Raw genomic sequence first — 15,840 nt, forward strand, 5'->3', positions numbered from 1 at the left:
TTGTTAGTTGTATTCCTAGGTATTTTATTCTCTTTGTAGCAATTGTGAATTGCAGTTCGTTCTTGATATGGCCCTCTTTAAGTCTGTTATTGGTGTATAGGAATGCATGTGATTTTTGCACATTGATTTTGTATCCTGAGACTTTGCTGAAGTTGCTTATCAGTTTCAGGAGGTTTGGGGCTGAGATGACAGGGTATTCTAGATATACAATCATGTCATCTGCAAGTAGAGACAATTTGACTTCCTCCTTTCCTATTTGAATACCCTTTATTTCTTTTTCTTGCCTGATTGCTCTGGCCAGAACTTCCAGTACTATATTGAATAGGAGTGGTGAGAGAGGGCATCCTTGTCTCGTGCCACATTTCAAGGGGAATGCTTCCAGTTTTTGCCCTTTCAGTATGATATTGGCTGTTGGTTTGTCATAAATAGCTTTTATTATTTTGAGATACGTTCCATCAATACCTAGCTTATTGAGGGTTTTTAGCATAAAGGGCTGTTGAGTTTTGTTAAAGGCCTTCTCTGCATCAGTTGAGATAATCATGTGGTTTTTGTCTTTGGTTCTGTTTATGTGGTGAATTACGTTTATAGACTTGTGTATGTTGAACTAGCATTGCATCCCTGGGATGAAGCCTACTTGATCATGGTGGATAAGCTTTTTGATGTGCTGTCGCAATTGGCTTGCCAGTATTTTATTGAAGATTTTTGCATCTATGTTCATCATGGATATTGGCCTGAAGTTTTCTTTTCTTGTTGAGTCTCTGCCGGGTTTTGGTATCAGGATGATATTGGTCTCATAAAATGATTTGGGAAGGATTCCCTCTTTTTGGATTGTTTGGAATAGTTTCAGAAGGAATGGTACCATCTCCTCTTTGTATGTCTGGTAGAATTCAGCTGTGAACCTGTCTGGACCTGAGCGTTTTTTGGGTTGTAGGCTCTTAATTACTGCCTCAACTTCAGACCTTGTTATGGGTCTGTTCAGGGTTTCGGCTTCTTCCTGGTTTAGGCTTGGGAGGAGGCAAGTGTCCAGGAATTCATCCATTTCTTCCAGGTTTACTAGTTTATGTGCATAGAGTTGTTTGTAATAATCTCTGATGATGGTTTGAATTTCTGTGGAATCTGTGGTGATATCCTTTTTATCGTGTTTTATTGCATCAATTTGGTTATTCTCTCTTTTCTTTTTTGTTAATCTGGCTAGTGGTCTGTCTATTTTGTTGATCTTTTCAAAAAACCAGATCTTGGATTTATTGATTTTTTGAAGGGTTTTTTGTGTCTCTCTCTCCTTCAGTTCTGCTCTGATCTTAGCTATTTCTTGTCTTCTGCTAGACTTTGAGTTTTTTTGATCTTGCTCCTCTAGCTCTTTCAGTTTTGATGATAGGGTGTCAATTTTTGATCTCTCCTTGCTTCTCATGTGGGCACTTATTGCTATATATTTTCCTCTAGAGACTGCTTTAAATGTGTCCCAGAGATTCTGGTAAGTTGTGTCTTCATACTCGTTGGTTTCGAAGAACATCTTTATTTCTGTCTTCCTTTCATTGTTTATCCAGTCAACATTCAAGAGCAAGTTGTTCAGTTTCCATGAAGCTGTGCGGTTCTGGGTTAGTTTTTGAATTCTGAGTTCTAACTTGATTGCACTGTGGTCTGAGAGATTGTTTGTTATGATATCCATTCTTTTCCATTTGCTGAGGAGTGATTTACTCCCAATTATGTGGTCAATTTTAGAGTAGGTGTGATGTGGTTCTGAGAAGAACGTATATTCTGTGGATTTGGGGTGGAGAGTTCTGTAAATGTCTATTAGGTTTGCTTGGTCCAGGTCTGAGTTCAAGTCCTGGATATCCTTGTTAATTTTATGTCTGGTTGATCTGTCTAATATTGACAATGGGGTGTTAAAGTCTCCCACTATAATTGTGTGGGAGTCTAATTCTCTTTGTAAGTCATTAAGAACTTGCCTTATGTATCTGGGTGCTCCTGTATTGGGTGCATATATATTTAGGATCGTTAGCTCGTCTTGATGCATTGATCCTTTTACCATTATGTAATGTCCTTCTTTGTCTCTTTTGATCTTTGTTGCTTTAAAGTCTAATTTATCAGAGATGAGAATTGCAACTCCTGCTTTTTTTTTGCTCTCCATTTGCTTGGTAAATCTTCCTCCATCCCTTTATTTTGAGCCTTTGTGTATTCTTGCATGTGAGATGGGTTTCCTGGATACAGCACACTGATGGGTTTTGGCTTTCTATCCAATTTGCCAGTCTGTGTCTTTTGATTGGGGCATTTAGTCCATTTACATTTAGGGTTAATATTGTTATGTGTGAATTTGATACTGCCATTTTGGTGGTAGCTGGCTGTTTTGCCCAATAGTTGATGCAGATTCTTCATTGTGTTGATACTCTTTATCATTTGGCATGTTTTTGGAGTGGCTGGTACTGGTTGTTCCTTTATATGTGTAGAGCCTCTTTCAGGAGCTCTTGTAAAGCTGGCCTGATGGTTACAAAATCTCTGAGTACTTGCATGTTCACAAAGGATTTTATTTTTCCTTCACTTATGAAGCTTAGTTTGGCTGGATATGAGATTCTGGGTTGAAAGTTCTTTTCTTTAAGGATGTTAAATATTGGCCCCCACTCTCTTCTGGCTTGTAGGGTTTCTGCTGAGAGATCTGCTGTGAGTCTGATGGGCTTCCCTTTGTGGGTAACCTGACTTTTCTCTCTGGCTGCCCTTACTATTTTCTCCTTCATTTCAACCCTGGTGAATCTGACGATTATGTGCCTTGGGGTTGCTCTTCTTGATGAATATCTTTGTGGTGTTCTAGGTATTTCCTGGACTTGAATATTTGCCTGCCTTGCTAGGTTGGGGAAGTTTTCCTGGATAATATCCTGAAGAGTATTTTCCAGCTTGGATTCATTCTCTTTGTCGCATTCAGGTACACCTATCAAACATAGATTAGTTCTTTTCACATAGTCCCACATTTCTTGGAGACTTTGTTCCTTCCTTTTTATCCTTTTTTCTCTATTCTTGCCTTCTCATTTTATTTTATTGAGTTGATCTTCGACCTCTGATATCCTTTCTTCTGCTTGGTCAATTCAGCTGTTGAAACTTGTGCATGCTTAGCAAAGTTCTCTTGTTATGTTTTTCAGCTCCATCAATTCACTTATATTCCTTTCTAATTTGTCCATTCTCGTTAGCATTTTGTCAAATCTTTTTTCAAGGCTCTTTGTTTCTTTGCATTGGGTTAGAACATGTTCTTTTAGTTCACAGAAGTTTCTTACTACTCCCCTTCTGAAGTCAGATTCTGTCATTTCATCACACTCATTCTCCACCCAACCTTGTTCCCTTGCTGGTGAGGAGTTGTCATCCCTTGCAGGAGGAGAGGTGTTCTGGTTTCAGTTGTTTTCATCCTTTTTGCACTGGTTTCTTCCCATCTTTATAGATTTATCTACCTGTCATCTTTGTAGTTGCTGACTCAGATTGGGTCTCTAAGTGGACGTTCTGTTTGTTGATGATGAAGTTATTTCTGTTTCTTAGTTTTCCTTCTAACAGTCTGACCCCTCTGCTGTAGGACTGCTGAGGTACACTCTAGGCCCTGCTTGCCTGGGGATCGCCTGCAGCAGCTGCAGAACAGTAAGGGTTGCTACCAGTTTCTTCTTCTGCTATCTTTGTCCCACTAGGATACCCGCCAAATGTCAGTCTGATCTCTCCTTTATGAGGTGACTCTTTGGATATACAGGGGTCAGGGAGCTGCTTGAGGAGACAGTCTGTCCTTTATAGGAGCTCAAGTGCTGAGCTGTGAGCTCCGTTGTTCATTCAGAGCTGCTGGGCAGGTATGTTTAGGTCTGCTGCAGCAGAACTCATAAACCGCTTTTTGTTCCCAGGTGCTCTGTCCCTGGGAGTTAGGGCTTTATTTATGAGTTTCCATTGTGCTGCTGCCTTTTTTTTTTCAGGGCTGCGCTGCCCAGCAATGAGGCAGCCTGGTCACTGTCTGCCTGCAGAGGCTTTGATGAGCTGCTGTGGGCTCCGCCCAGCTGCCATGTGAACTTCCCTGCAGTCTTGTTTATATGGGTGTAGTTATAACTGCCTCGGCAATGGTGGCCCGCCTCTGTATTGGCTGACTCTCTCTGTAATGGCAGGTTGCCTTGGCAACGGCAGGCAGCCTCAGCAATGGTGGACTACTTCCTTAGTGGTGGAGTGCCTTGGTAATGGCAGACGCCCCTCCCCAACAGAGCTGGATCCTTCCGGGTTTAGCTGCACTTGCTTTGAAACTCTCAATCCAGAGAGTTTCTGATTGCTGTTCTTTTGTGGGGGTTGGACCAGCCGAGCCTGATCACCTGGCTCCCTGCCTCAGAGCCTTTTATTTCTTTTTTAGTTGAACTGTCGACTCTATCCCAGTCTCCTGCTGAAAGGGCACCAGGATCTGTGTGATTTTCCTTGCAGCCTCACTGCACCAGCTTAAACAGCGGAGCTGAGATTCGTGGAGCTTTTTGTGCCCAAGAATCTCCTGGCTTGGCTCCCTTTTCAGTCCCCTCTTTAATCAGATGAATAGATGACTTCCCGGGTCTCCAATCGCCAGTCAAAAGGGCACCCGGACCAGTGTATTTTGTATGGAGAACCGCCAGCCGGGGCGCCAACAAAGCAGCCAGCGCAAGGCAAAGCAGCTGAGCCGACCAAAAGAACTGCGCCGGCCAAAACAGCCATGCTGGCGACCCATGGGGCTCCTCCACCTAGGAATCTCCTGGTCCGTGGGCAATAAAAATGTGGTGCCCACTCACCCTCTGCGCTTTCACTAGGAGCTGTGACTCCAAGCTATTCCTAAACGGCCATCTTGGATCTTCCTCCAGCGATACCTAGACTTTTTAAACAAAGCAAGTCTGAATCCAGAATCTTTGCATTTAATTTATATAAAGATTTATGAGATTTATTTTACATTTTTTTTCTGACAAAAATGCCACTCAGTATTTTTTTTATTTTGTGGCAAAAAGTTAAATGCTGTTGATATGACTAATTAATAATTCATGGTAAGCAATTTTTATATTATTAAATAATATTCAAAGTAATGATTCTAATTATTGTGCATTTGATATCATATAGATGTACAACTATTTACTTAACCATTTCTCCTCTAGGTCTTAGTTCCCTCCATATTTAGTAACACAGATATCTTTTTCACTGGTTTAATTTGGCATGCAAAAAGATACAATAAAAATATTTGAAAACAACATTGATTATTTCCCCAGTCATGGCTTTGTCTGGGGACCACCAATACAGCCATACTCCCTCCTGCCTGACACCTATTGCCACAGTCAGGGTCTTAGCCCAGGTAGCTAAGAGACTAGGCAAAAGCCTCTGTGTCTACCCAACACAGGCACAGCTAACAAATAAAAAGCCCTAGGAGCAGCCCTGAGGACAGTTAAGCCAACTAAATGCCAAAATTGATGCCAAATCAGAACATTCTCTTATATCTGTCAACTCCACAGGTGAGCAATGAACCTACATGCTCTGCTAACATGTGGCAAGTTTCCAGACCCAAGGCATCTCCTCCAATTGAGAACCAATTATGCTGAAAGTACTTAACAATTAAAATCCTCCTCTCGGTATGTCCACAGTCCTATAAAATTCCAACAGATAATTGCAGTAGGAGTAAAAGACATCAAACTTAACAAGGCTTATAAAACACATCTCCAGTGACTCAAAGCTATATGATGTTAGTAGGATTATTTAGTACTCACGGAGTACCTTTTTACCTCCACCCTCCATTGATCCCACCCACAGGGATAATGAGGGAAGACAAATATAGAACTCTAAGTGAAACTGCACCATCAAGTCCAAGTTTAGGTACACGATGAGACATAATACTCAATAGATGAAATTTGGTTATTCTAAATTTCATGGACTGCTTGACTTGGAAACAATTTTCTTGATATCTCATGGACCACATTTGTCCCATGGTAACCCCTTCTTTTCTGCTGTCTTCATCCTGGGCACATGCTCAGCATAGTGAGCATTTATTATTCTTTTGCTAGCAGGAAGGTTAGTGGAAAGATTCTCAGAAATATATAACACACAATGGGCACCCTCCTGGGATTTTTCTAGGAAAGAAGTAGCCTTAACAAAATTGTCAACCTCTACACGTATCCTAGTCCCTTTAGGGCTTCAATTGTTCCCTCTATGGATTCTAAAATTGTTACAAGTTATGGCAAAAGAGAAAGTGCTCATCTAAGACTGAACAAAAATCCAGAGATCTTTAGCAAAAGGTAACAACTACTTTTCTCACTCTGCTGGGTCTTATGAGACATCCATCACAGCATTTATAGCACTCTTATTTATTTATTTTTTTTTGCATTCTTCAAACACACACACACACACACACGTACGCACACACACAGACACAATTAATGTTTTTTAAAGTGTGGTCTGGCCAGGCATGGTGGCTCACGCCTATAATCCCAGTACTTTGGGAGGCTGAGGCTGGCAGATCACCCGAGGTCAGGAGTTTGAGATTAGCCTGGCCAACATGGTGAAACGCCGTCTCTACTAAAATATAAAAATTAGCCGGGCATGGCAGCATGTGCCTGTAATCCCTCAGAAAGCTGAGGCAGGTGAATGCTTGAACCTGGGAAGCAGAGGTTACAGTGAGCTGAGTTTGTGCCACTGCACTCCAGCCTGGGTGACAGAGTAAGACTCCATCTCCAAAAATAAAAAATTTAAAAATTTTAAAAGTGTGATCTATGGACCACCAATATCAGAATCTTGGGACTGAGGTGGCTGATAAAATTCAGTTGGCTGGGACTCGGCCCCAGATCAACTAAACTTGAATGTTTAGAGGATGGGAAGTAGGATTCAGTCAGATGATAAAGTCTGACAACCACTTCAATGAACCCTAAATCTCTCAAGCACAGGGAATATGTCCCAGCAAGAAATAAAATATTTGGGACCAAAGTAAGGATTTTGTGATCTACCAGATAACCCCATGTAGGACGCAGGCACTGCCATTTCTGCCTAGAAGGGCAAGCCCAGTCCTACGTGGCCTGAAAAGACTCCAACAGCCCATATCCCTTGTTATAAACTCTGAAATAGTTCACTTTATAAACGAAGCTCCTGGAGAGAATAGTGCACAATTTCTCTTTCTCACTGCCTGGGAAAAGGTCTTTGAGCAAGAATGAAAACAAGGATAATAATAGAATTGAGTTCCTGGGCTGTTCTAAGGAATTACCATTAAAATCAACCATGAAATAATTTTCTAACATAAAGTGTAACTTCTTAAAATAGGAATAAGTCTGGATTTGTTTTCCCCCTACTTTGTTTATTAATTCATTTAGTTATTCAGTGATTCATTTTTTTATTCAGTAAGTATTTATTGAGCGCCTACCATGTACCAGGCACTGAACTAACAGCTAAGGATAAACAGAATAGACAAAGTCCCTGCCTTTGTTTGGTAGAAATTTGGTTCATTAATTTATGCATTCATTCATTTATTCATTCAAGAAATGTAACTAAACACACCATTTGGAAGAAACTGGGCTGGGCATTGTGAAGAATGCTTAGACAAATGACAGGTAAACCATATCCTTAAGCAGTTTTCACTCTAACTGGGGTGTCAGAGACCCAGCTAGAAATGATTTATTCTAGTATTAGGCAAAAGAAAATGACTAAGTACAAGATGAGATTGCTTCTGACTCAGATTGACTGAAAAGGAAAGATTTAAGCAAAGCTGTAAATTGAGGCAAATGTTGACATCCAGGTATGAAAAGAGCATTCATCTGCTGAAATCACAAGGGCAAAAGAAAGTATGCCCATGTAATATTTAAGAAAGTATAACAAGATGAGTGCTGTATAAGGTGTGTTTTAAAACTGGGGAGAAAAACATCTGACCAATTGAAGGATACCTGGCTAAAAATTTGGTCTATGTTGCATCCGGATATGTGCATCTTCCTTTTCCATTTATTTATTCAATTATTTATGCAAAATATCTATTAAGCACCTAATATTTGTCAGGCATCATACTAGGTGAGTGTATTAGGGTTCTCTAGAGGGACAGAACTAATAGGATATATGTATATATGAAAGAGAGTTTATTAAGGAGAATCAACTCCCACGATCACAAGGTGAACTCCCAGGATAGGCCATCTGCAAGATGAGGCAAGGAAACCAGTAGTGGCTCAGTCTGAGTCCCCAAAACTCAAAAGTAGGGAAGCTGATAGTATAGCCCTCAGTCTGTGCTAAAGGCCTGAAAGCCCCTGGCAAACCACTGGTTTAAGTTTAGGAGTCCAAAAGCTGAAGAACTTGGAGTCTGATGTTAAAGCGCAGGAAGCATCCCGCATGGGAGAAAGATGAAGACTGGAAGACGCTGAAAGTCAGCTTCACCCCCTTTCTTCTGCCTGCTTTATTCTAACCATGATGGCAGCTGAATAGATGGTGCCCACCCACATTGAGGGTGGGTCTGCCTCTCCCAGTTCACTGACACAAATGTTAATTTTTTTGGCAGCTCCCCCACAGATACACCCAGGAACAATATTATGTATCATTCAATCCAATCAAGTTGACACTCAGTATTAACCATCACACTGAGCACATATAAAAGAGATCCCTGATCTCTATCCTTGAAAACCTAGGAAACAAGAGACAAATCATGAGCATATGACATATGTGCTATCTTTGCTATCTCCCTTTCCCATGGCCGAAATCACGAATTAACAAAGGAGCCTTTTCAGCGGAGCCTATATACAGCCTTGCAACATTTAAAAACAGTATTCTGTGTAAGCATTTACAAAAAAAAAAAAAAAAAAAAAATTCAATGTAAGAGATACATGGAGGAGGGCTGAAATTTCCCAATCAAGGAGACCCTGGATTAGCCAGGTGCCAGTGGATCTGCCAGCTGACCACAGAAACATGAGCACTGATGCATTTGGCTTAGCTCAGATCTGCAAAATCTTCTATAAATCCATAGACTTTTAAGAAATAGTATACAGTTGTTATTTTAAGCCACTAAGTTTTGGAGTGGTTTATGATGCACAATAGCAAATTGATAAAGAACTGGGTATTGCACTTCTGTTCTGTCATAACTAAAACGTAAAAGATGTGACATTGGCTTTGGGTCAGAGTAGCTGGCAAAAGCTAGACTAATGGTGAGGAAGCTGTTAAAGGAGACTGGAGAAATGGTGATCCTGACATTCTTCACAAAACTGGAAAAAAACACCTTAAACTTCATATGGAACCAAAAAAGAGCCATACAAAGCCACGACAATCCTAAGCAAAAATAACAAAGCTGGAGGCATCATGCTACCTGACTTCAAACTATACTACAGGGCTACAGTAATCAAAACAGCATGGTGCTGGTACCAAAACAGAGATATAGACCAATGGAACAGAACAGAGACCTTGAGAGTAATGTCACACATCTACAACCATCTGATCTTTGACAAACCTGGCAAAAAAAGTAATGGGGAAAGGATTCCTTGTTTAATAAATGATGTTGAGAACACTGGCTAGTCAGGTGCAGACAGCTGAAACTGACCCCTTCCTTAGACCTTTCACTAAAATTAACTCAAGATGGATTAAAGACTTAAACATAAGACCTAACCCATAAAAACCCTAGAAGAAAACCTAGGCAATACCATTAAGGACATAGGCATAGGCATAGGAAAGAAATTCATGACTAAAACACCAAAAGCAATGGCAACAAAAGCCAAAATAGACAAACGGGATCTAATTAAACTTAAGAGCTTCTGCACAGCAAAAGAAACTATTGTTAGAGTGAACTGGCAACCAACAGAATGGGAAAAAATTTTTGCAAGCTACCCATCTAAAAAGGGCTAATATCCAGAATCTACAAATAACTAAAGTAGATTTACAAGAAAAAAACAAACAACCCATTCAAAAGTGGGCACTTTTCAAAAGAAGACATATATGAGGCCAAAAAACATATGAAAAAATGCTCATCATCACTGGTCATTAGAGAAATGCAAGTCAAAGCCACATTGAGATGCCATCTCATGCCAGTTAGAATGGTGATCATTAAAAAATCTGGAGACAACAGATGCTGGAGAGGATGTGGAGAAATAGAAATGCTTTTATACTGTTGGTGGGAGTGTAAATTAGTTCAACCATTGTGGAAGACAGTGTTGTGATTTCTCAAGGACCTAGAAATAGAAATTCCATTTGATCCAGCAATCCCATTACTGGGTATTTACCCAAAGGATTATAAATTGTTCTATTATAAAGACACATGCACACATATGTTCATTGTGGCACTGTTTACAATAGCAAAGACCTGGAGCCAACACAAATGCCCATCAATGATAGACTGGACAAGGAAAATGTGGCACATATACACCATGGAATACTATGCAGCCATAAAAAATGATGAGTCTGTGTCCTTTGTAGGGACATGGATGAATCTGGAAACCATCATTCTCAGCAAACTGACACAAGAACAGAAAATCAAACACCACATGTTCTCACTCATAGGCGGGTATTGAATGATGAGAACACATGGACACAGGGAGGGGAGCTTCACACGTTGGGGTCTGTTGGGGGGGCGAGGGGAGGAACAGCAGGGAGTGGGGAGATTGGAGAGGGATTACATGGGGAGAAATGCCAGATATAGGTTAAGGGGGTATGGAGGCAGCAAATCACATTGCCATGTATGTCTATGCAATAATCCTGCATGATCTGCACATGTACCCTAGAACCTAAGGTACAATTAAAAAAAAAAATTCAGTCAAAGCCTAATAGAACTTCTCTACTATTCAAAAGAGCTTAGAAGAACATTAAGTTGTCAGTTTTATCTCATGGAGTAGAATCCAACCATATTCATAGGAATTCACAATGTTTTTAATTCAGCTAGATTGGCAAATATTGCCAGCCCAGAGGAAGAAAGAATTGCGACTCTACAGAGGTGTCTCACACTTGTAGAAAGACATCTCTGCCCCTAATTTTCTATAGGCTGGAAGCAGGAATATTTTCCAACATTCTCTTCTGAAGTGAGAAAGAAAAGTGGAAGAGACATGCCAAGAACCATGGAGAACAATAGACTGAGGAGCCTTTCCAGAGAGCAGAACAAATCAAAGAACATTTCCCATCTCCAGAGTAGGGTAAATGGGAAACATCTGCCCAGAAAGACTTCAGAGTTTCCATGAACCAGTGACTGCTGTGTATTTTCTATTCCTTCCCTTTCTAAATGAGAATGCCTACATAGGTTATTCTGCCCTCATTTTGTCACTCTATGTTAAGTATGTTTAGAGCAAATGCTTTTTTTCTAGTACATAACTTTTTGAAACAAGAGGAGCATGTAACAAACTTGATATAGATTACAATGCCCTGGACTTCAAGCAGGATGCTGCAACTTCAGATTTTGGAGGGTCCTGGGATGGGAGGAATATATTTCACACTGGGAAGCATGTTAATAATGGTGCCCAGAAGGCAGGCTATGGTAGATAGAGTGGATCAGGGGACCCAGGTTTTCATAACTGCTATATCTTTCCCTTTTGGTACCACTGTCACACTCTAACTCTAGGCTTAATCAGGGGTTTTGTTTTGATGAGTGAGAAGAACTTGACAACAGCAGAGGCTTGAAAATTTGCTCGTGATTTCTGCCTTCCCTCTTTGATTCCTGCCACTGCCTGCTGAAGGGAATGAGAGACACATAGAAGAGAGACAAGTTGTTCTAGCTGAACCTATACTAGATTAAACCATCCCCCCTCAACTTGCCAGCTGACTGCAGATACCCAAGCTGGCAAAATGAGCTGAGCCCATCCTACATTATAAGGATCTTTCAGCCAGCCAGTACCTGCAAGAAATAATGACCACTAAGGTTAAGTTACACAGCAAGAGCGAACTGATAGAGACAGCATGTGTGATGACATCCATTTACTATCTCAGTAGTAAACTTCCTTTTAAAGAAGTTTGAGGCAATATTGAAGGATACTCCCTCATTAATAGATTCATCTTTTTAGTGATAGTCATAAAATATCAGCTAGATAGACATCTCTATATTTACAAACAGATAAAAAGAATAGCAGAGAGGAAATTACCAATATGAGAATTCAAGTCAATGTCTGAATCATTGAAAACAGCCTCAGTCAGAGATGTGATTATGCCATCTGCCTTAGTCCATTCTCACACTGATAATAAAGATATAACTGGGGCCAGGTGCAGTGGTTCTCACCTGTAATCCTAGCATTTTGGGGGGGCTGAGGCAGGTGGTTCATGAGGTCAAGAGATCAAGACCATCCTGGCCAACATGGTGAAGTCCTGTCTCTACTAGAAATACAAAAATTAGCTGGGCATGTTGGTGCACACCTGTAGTCCCAGCTACTCGAGAGTCTGAGGCAGGAGAATTGCATGAACCTGGACACGGAGGTTGCACTGAGCCGAGATCATGCCACTGCACTCCAGCCTAGTGACAGAGCAAGACTCCATCTCAAAGAAAAAGAAAAAAAAAAGGCATAACCAAGACTAGTAATTTATAAAGGAAAGAGGTTTAATTGACTCACAGTTCAGCATGTCTGGGCAGGCCTCAGGAAACTTACAGTCATGGTAGAAGAGGAAGCAAGCATGTCCTTCTTCATGTGATGGCGGGAGGAAGAAGAATGAGAGCCAAGCAAAGGGGGAAACCCCTTATAAAACCATCAGCTCTTGTGTTAATTTATTCACTGTCACAAGAACAGGTTGGGAAAAACTGCTCCTGTGACTCAATTATCTCCACCTAGCCCCTCCCCATGACATGTGGAGATTATGGAAACTATAATTCAAGATGAGATTTGGCTAGGGACACAGCCAAAGCATATCACCATCATAGACCAGTTCAGCCTCTTAAATGCAGAATGATACCAAGGAGACCATCCTTTACTTAGGAAGGAGTCTACTTTAATTACATTTAGCAATTAGATAATGTCTCAGTTAAAAAATTATACTTTAGATGAATGGGGCTTTCTCAGTGGTATGGAAGAAGAAAGGATTAATCTATGAGATGTATCAAGGACAATCCAACTAGTTACAGGGACTAGTTGCAGAAGGGGAAATGTGAAAAAGGAGGCATCAAAGGTCATCACAACTTAGTTATTAATCTACTTAACAAACCTTCAATAGCTCTATGGAAACTTATGTGATGTCTCTACTAAAGCCTAAACTCCATGAAGAACCAAATAATTAAAAATCATCATCATCACTATAATGAAAGCTAACATTTATTGAGTGTGTATGCATATTACATGTCAGGCACTAAGTGCACTAAGAAATTTGCCTTGTTTTACTATATCCTTGGAAAATAGGAATTGATATTATTCCCATTTTACACATGAGAAACTAAAGTCTAGGGAACTTGAAGTGGCTTGCCAATGGTCAGCCAACTAAAACACAATGGAGTCGAGTCAGGGTTCAGAGGACTTCCTCTGACTTGAAAGCATTTATTTCTAAACACTATCCTATTCTTCCACTCTTATTGGGATACTTGCTAGCTTCAAAATGCCATCTCCAGTTTGTCATGGTGTATACAATACATATTTGTTGAGTTAATGAATGAAATGAGAAGAAAGTAAATGAATAAAAGGATGAAATGACAACAAATGAGTAAGTGAATAATAGTACCAAGAACAGAGCCAAAAAAAACCTGAAAGAAGTACTGCAAGGAGAAGACAAGAAAACTTTGGACTTTATTATGCCAATAATAGAATGACAATTCCTCCATGTGTTCAGGAAGAAATTAGGAAGATGACATTTGCAAAAGAAATTAAGTGAACATAGGTTTTTGGCATATTTGATGTAAAAGAAAATGGGTTATTTATACAGATAAGAATGACCTTTGTATATCTGGAGGCAAAAGGCAAAAGGCAAAAAAAAAATTACAGAAAAAAAGAGGTCACCAAAATGAGCCAGTGCTTTGGGAGTTTGCTGCTAAGAAAAAATGCTTCACTAGGTTATGATCAAGCAAGGCCATGCTGTAAAGCATTCTTCCCAGGGCACCACTGCTTCCATATTACCTCCCCTAATTAACAAGAACAGCTGAGAATTCATTGATTATGTCCCTACACATACTATTCACTCTGCCAGACCCTTGACAATGGAATTCATAATTTAAGTTTCATGGAAACACTCTGAGTTCAATATTATTATTTCCATTTTACAGATGAAGTTCAGTGAGAGAAAGATCCTTCTGCTAGAAATGGTGGAGAGATACAAACTTAGATCTGTCTAACATTAAAACTCTTTCTCATTTTTCTATATCAGGCAAACAGAACTGCCAGACCACTGACTGTGAAAGAGAGAATTCACCCCTCTTGTATTCAATGGACAATACTGAAGAAGAAACTTCTCTTTCTTTTAATACATTTTTCCAAGAAGAGAAAAAAGTAATAAACATGAATGCTCATTTTCAATCATGTGGACATAAATAGACTCAGTTGAATGATTACAGCAATAATTATTGATTACTTTACTTAATTTCTTAAAAAGAAAGGTATATGCCCAACTTTGATTGAGCTACTGTAATATCATGAAGACAATATAAAACAGTTAAAACAGCAGCAAGTTGCCCTTTCTTTTCCAGCTTAGTGTCTTTATTCTTTTCCATCCCAATAACTATCTATAACATTTTTGTCCATGTCAGAATATAGGTTTGACTAAGAATTTGGTCAGCCTCATTATGCCTTGCATGGCACACAAGGTATTCTCCACGAGATAAGAGTCCATGTCACAGAAGGTTTTACAGTGGAAAGTTGGAGTCTTTCTATCACCTTAGTTACATACTCTGGTGTTACTGGAAGAGTTCCTCCATTCCTAATAGAATCTGGGAGAGTTAAGAATCCTATGATGGGCACCCTGTGGAGACACAGTTTGCTTGTTGTCCAATTAGCTGTTAGTCTGCCACGTTCCTGGAGTGTCAGTATAGATTCCACCAAACAAAAGCATTATCTTTCCCCTGTCTAATTCCTGTTTACTCTTTAAAGTTTTAGAAGCAGGCACTTTTTTTTTTACCAATACTTCAAGTTACTTCTAACTTTCAATCTTCTTTAATTGTCATCTAAGGACTTGCATTATCTCCCCCAAGACATTGTCGTTTCTTGTAAGCAGAGAAGCCCTAAACAGGAGTTTGGGTGATGGCAAAATAAAACTGAGAAGAGAGACCCAGACTGAGAAACTTACTACACAAAATAGTGTAGGATAAATAACAGAAGGCTGGCCCAGCTATACTCTAAATGAGTCATCAGAGCTTGGTAACCATACAGGAGAGAGGTAGCAGTCCAGTCAGACAGGCAGTATAATAGAGGGTTAAGTCAGTCAGGGAGACCATGGAGATGAACCTTCCAGATAAAGGTAATATGAATAGGTGGTCAGCACCAGAGAACTAGCATGGCAGCAGGGCCTGGGCTTTTGGAATAAGACTCCAGTCTTCAGATTGTAGGAAGGGGATCTGCTGGCAACAGATGCAGGCTCCAGGAGTATGAGAGTCCTGGAAAAGAAATAAAGATAGGAGAGAACAAGACAGAAATGCTAGAAGTGATTTAAGCTTAGGAGTTTGGAGAAGTTGGACTAGGTCATGGAAAATATGCCATATCAGCAGTCAGAATGATGGTTTTGAGCCCCTATGCCAGATTTAGAGCAAAGTGTCTCCCAGAGTACATGTTAGTGTTAGTTCTCAGCTTGTCTCAGGGAGCCATTTATGAGGTTTAGAGAAATTAAGCCAGTCCCTGAAATGACTTGTAGATTACATATTTTTAAATTCCACCACGGGTTTACATGTAGAGCTCTGTATGAAGAAGACAATTATCACATAGAACTAAGTGTATTATATGTGCTAAACACTAGCTAAGTGCTTGACATGAATTATCTCATTTAACGACATCCTAAGATTGTATA

This window comes from Sapajus apella, unplaced genomic scaffold (genome assembly GCF_009761245.1).
Source record: "Sapajus apella isolate SASKATOON/1434 unplaced genomic scaffold, GSC_monkey_1.0 scaffold14, whole genome shotgun sequence".
Taxonomy (NCBI): domain Eukaryota; kingdom Metazoa; phylum Chordata; class Mammalia; order Primates; family Cebidae; genus Sapajus; species Sapajus apella.